Source organism: Melanotaenia boesemani, chromosome 20, assembly GCF_017639745.1.
Source record: "Melanotaenia boesemani isolate fMelBoe1 chromosome 20, fMelBoe1.pri, whole genome shotgun sequence".
NCBI classification, from domain to species: domain Eukaryota; kingdom Metazoa; phylum Chordata; class Actinopteri; order Atheriniformes; family Melanotaeniidae; genus Melanotaenia; species Melanotaenia boesemani.
The window spans coordinates 27,384,476-27,389,988 of record NC_055701.1 but is presented as its reverse complement, the minus strand read 5'-3'; positions in this window follow the sequence as shown (position 1 = coordinate 27,389,988).

Below are 5,513 nucleotides of genomic sequence, written 5' to 3'. Positions count from 1 at the left end.
TTTGCAATGACCTTTAAAGAATCCTGTCAGATCCTCACATGGAGAGCTGGCAAACAAAGAAAATGTAATAATGACACATTCAGAGCAAAGAGAACAAGACACTGTCTTTATTTTGCAGTGGGAATACAAACTCTAAACACAGCCATCCATGAAACATTCACACAACATATTTAATCCAGTATCAATGTGCTTCTTTTTTTTTTTTCTTGTACAAATGCATTGTATTGGAAAAACAAACAAACAAACAAAAAACATCACGAACCTGTCACAATCAGTGCAGTTAAAGGCTACGTAAGAAAATTATTTGGAAAATTAAATGAAAAGCAATACTGTATCCACCACTGAACACATTCCTCTCATTTGCAGAAAGAAAGGCAAGGCAGCAAAAAACTAGCATAACTAAGAAGCAAAAAATAAAATTAAATAATGTTTCGATTAACTTTGATCAAAAGCTTATCAATGAAGAAAAATCCCTTTTTTAATTTCCTCCTTTTTAAAACAGCAGCTTGTTGCAGCAACACTTTAAATGAGTTAAAATGTGAGTTAAAATATGCATTATTGTTTCAAAATCTGACCTGGGATCCATAAAAATGGGATAAATCTTGACCCAACTGAAGTTTGTGTAACAAGAAATGCATTTGAAATTGTAACAGCTGATCAACACCACATTGTGGCATCTGATTAGTTGTAGCTAAAAGAATTCAAGCTAACTTTTATGCATTTGTCTGATGATGCAAGTCTGCACAAGTTAGCTTAGCAGCTAGCTTACAGTAGGGGTCAAGACTCAGTTAGCTTAGCAGCTAGCTTACAGTAGGGGTCAAGACTCAGTTAGCTTAGCAGCTAGCTTACAGTAGGGGTCCACACTCTGTTAGCTTAGCAGCTAGCTTACAGTAGGGGTCCACACTCAGTTAGCTTAGCAGCTAGCTTACAGTAGGGGTCCACACTCTGTTAGCTTAGCAGCTAGCTTACAGTAGGGATCCACACTCTGTTAGCTTAGCAGCTAGCTTTCAGTAGGGATCCACACTCTGTTAGCTTAGCAGCTAGCTTACAGTAGGGGTCCACACTCTGTTAGCTTAGCAGCTAGCTTACAGTAGGGGTCCACACTCTGTTAGCTTAGCAGCTAGCTTACAGTAGGGGTCCACACTCTGTTAGCTTAGCAGCTAGCTTACAGTAGGGGTCCACACTCTGTTAGCTTAGCAGCTAGCTTACAGTAGGGATCCACACTCTGTTAGCTTAGCAGCTAGCTTTCAGTAGGGGTCCACACTCTGTTAGCTTAGCAGCTAGCTTACAGTAGGGGTCCACACTCAGCACCCCTACAACATGAGTGAACTGAAAGTGGAGTTTTAGCAAGCAATGTGAAAGCGTCAGTTTGACACATACAACCCTGTATCTAAAAAAACAAATAAAAGTCAGTCTAAAAAAGAAGGAAAACTGAAAAGGAAACATGATGGTATGAGAAAGGACACAAACCTTCATCTTATGGGTGAAAGTCCTGTGACTTAAACCAACACAAGATAGGTAATTCGACAGTTACCTGGCATAAAAATGTTAAACATCTTGACCAAAAATGCTAATCTGGCTGTATGTAGCTGCTAGTAGAAGCTTAAAAATAAGTAAAAAAGAAGGTATTACTGTAAAATAAAAGCAAGAGAATAGCCTTTCTTTAAAATATCTAAATTGAAAGCACAATTATTCCACTTCATCTACACAATACTTGGAAGCCAAAACACTTTTTCACTATCATAATCTTTCTGATGCCACCTTTTTATTTCTACTTATTTCTAGTTCTTATTCAAATAAACTTTGGTATTATGAATAACAAAAAACATTCCTCAATGACTACATTCACCCTAAAGAAAAGGAAACTCAAACCTTTAAACTCATCCATCTGCTAGTCACTCAGTTTGAGTGTGAATGCATCGTCCTGCCCTTGAATACCCACTGGATCTGAATCTTTTAAACTCTAATGGACTCCAGTGCCACCAACTTGAGACACTCTCAACAAGCCTGGAGCTGCTCTTTGCTTTTAGTCCGGCTGTACTCGGAGAAAACAGCAGATCGCCAGTGTCGGATAGAGGATTGAGTAACGGTTTAAACTGGTTTATTTAAATAATCCGTGCATTATTGATTATTTTCATAATCAATTAAGAGCTCTAAAGAAAATATGTTGCTTACAGTGAAAAAAAAAGCCATTTAAAAGAGCATCAGACCAAATGTTTATACTTAGCACAATTTAGACGAGATAATTTAGTTATTAGTTAGCAACTGTAGGGGAAAAAGACGTAATTATTAGTTTACGACACACTACAGTAGATTTATAAGCAGATAAAAAGTCTTGATTTATTTCATCCATCTATAGTTAAATGCAATCTGATTCACACCCACAGCAAATTGTTTTTAAATGCTCAAAGATTATTAGTCTCAACAATAATTTAACACTTAAAAATATATACGGATTGACTCATTTCCATTTAATTTCTGATTAAAAATCATTTTGGTCTCTTTTTACTGTGTAATTTAACTACTCTGTAAATAAGATGTAAAAAATTTAGCTAATTAACAAAAACACGTATTTGCAGCTGAATTCAAACCATGATATTATAGAAGCATATTATTGATAAAATATTGATATTGATCATTATTTCAACAATTAGCAGATAAAAGATTGTTTGTAATGTTACTCTATAAATATTAGTTTTAAAACTAATTATATATATATATATATATATATATATATATATATATATATATATATATATATATATATATATATATATATATATATATATATATATATATAGACAAAGATGTTTTGTTGCATGTGAACATGGATGTTTAGTAGAAATTATAACTTTGATACTTTGACAAAAACAGACATTGCTGTTGTGAACCAAGAAGGGCATCAAATATTTAGCATTTTACTTAAAACTGAAAAAGAATAAATAATTAGATAAAAAGTTAACTGTAAAACAAAGAAACTGTCGATTTTAGATGAAAGACTAATTAGACATGGAAACGAACAATTCTGAGCTCAACAGAATTACAAAAAATCTGAGCTTTTCTTCTTAATCTTAACATAGCAAGAACACCAATTTTAATCAATTGAAATAATATATTTAAAGGATACTAAGGGCTTTTTATCTGCTTATAACTACTTTATAATGTGTAATAAACAACTAAAGATAATCTGCTGCTCATCTTTACTTAAAAAATATTTAGATTTTTTCAGATTCTCAGAAACTGTTTTAATATTCAGATGGGATTAAATAATTTTAGAATTATCTCAATTTATAAAACATACATTTGGTAATGTTTTAGTTAAACAATTCTCATGGAACAAGTAGAAAGAAAAGCAACAAATATTTTAGCCTAACAAATATTAGAGGCTGAAATACAATATTCCTTCACACATGAAAACACACTTTTTAATGAACATAATCTTTAAAACAACAAAAATGGGCGAGTCTGCTGCTTAAACTGAAGATTTTTAAAATAAATAATTATATTAGTGGCCTGTTTTTAAAGATTTATGTCAGCAGTAATAAAGAGTTAAAGTGCAACTAGAATATTAGTGGTTACATAAAACAAAATTAAAATAAAAAAAGGATTAAATTAAATAAATTTACAAGGTATCTCCAACTTTATCCTTTTAAATGTAACAATGAGCCAACATTCACACTCATGCATCATCATTATAAGCAGAAATACTTCAATTTTAAGTTTTTGGATCCTCATTCCTCTTTTTTAACCCCCAAAATACATTTTCCCTTTCAGCATAAAGACAAAGGGTCTGTCACTCCTCCATAAAAATGCAACAAAACTGGAATTTGTGATATCTAAATCTAAGAAAAGCAGTGTTCATATACAAACAGCACAGTTTCAGTGAAGGAACCACTTCCATCAGGATAAAATTCTTTACTTGGGGAAAACGCTTCTTTAAAAAAAGGGTGTTTTACCTTCCTCATCCTCCCTCTTAAGACTGCATGAACCAGCGTACAAATTGGTTTGGTTGTATGGCTTTGAGACACTTAAAAGATGAATTATTCAAAAGGATGTTGGTACAGAAACAGAAGCGAATGTACATCTGTTCGAGTAAAAAAGTAAAAGTTAAGGTGTGTGCGGGTCGGTTTGGTCTGAGAGAGCGTATAAGGTTCGCTGTGAGGAAGCATCTGTTGCAGCAACAGCCAGGCGGGCTCGGCGATGTGTAATGAACGCTGTTTTAATTGACTTTTTCTCCTGTATGAGTCAGCTCCACACCCAGGAGGCCCGAGCTGCAGCCTTTTGAGCCAGAAGATGCAGCTTACAGCAGATGAAAAGGGTCTGTGGGAGCTCACGGGAACATGTTTGCAAAAAGCAGCGATACAGACGACGAAGTTTTCAGCTGTCGCCAGCTGGGGCGATGCACAAAGCCCTGAAGATTTGCTTAGGCTTTGTGGCGATAATCACTTGTGTGTAAACATCTGACCGTTTTAGTGTGCCTTCACTCTATGAGAGAAAAAGCCTGGAAACGACTGAATCAGATCTTTTCCAGCTGATGTATTTTTAATCCACCAGTGAGACGTGAAGCAGATACACAAAGCAAAGAGAAGAATGTGGATTTTCAAGAAAAGCTGCTGGTAAAATTCACATGAAATGCCTGAAAACTCCGGATAACAGCTGCCACTTCCTCCCGATCGGGACAACCACTTCTATTGATATCGGCCTCATGGGGAAGCTGTAGTCATTAAATTGTCTTTATTACTCAGTCTTGTCAGCTGATCGCTGCTTGATCAGCGAGGCTGTTCCCAGTGTGAGAGCATGACTCAAACCTCTGCCATCAGTCAGACAAAAATGACTGACTGGAGCTTTAATCAATTAATAAATACCTATTTTAAAAAAAGCCTCATTTTCTGACTAGTGCAAATTTCTTGTAGTGATAATGGCCAAGGTGCTCTCCATAAACACATTCAGGGCTTCAGTTTCCTCATTCTTGTGCATTTATGCATAAAAAAGCTTGCTTTCTATTTTCGCTGCGCCACAAGGCTGCTTTTTTATTTTCCTTTTATGAACTGATTCAAAAGGTGAAAATAAAGGCACAGAGATTCAGATTTCTAAACCTAGTCGTTTCCTTCCCGTCTTCTTCACCAGCAGCAGCTCAGAGAAGTTTCTAGGAGGCTCTGTCGTCTCCGATCTCCATCAGTACTTCGCTGCACAGGAGCCGACTGTGAGCTTCAGCCTTGATATGTCAATCCAATCTTCCTTCCTCTTCCTCTTCATCCCTCCAGAGACTTCTCACAATCACCCTCCTCCATCAGTAGAAAGAAACATGAAAAGAAAAAGCAGCAGCTAACTTTTGCCTCCTCTCGGGTCTGTGGGTTTCAAACCTGATCCATTTTTAGTTTGGTGCCGTCGTATAAAAGTCAGGACAAACACTGGGAATGCGATACAGACACAAGCAGGGAAGGGGGATGACGATAACTCTTCAAGCATCCTGCTCTCTGTTAAAGTTTTGTTCAAGCAGATTGATTCTTTTA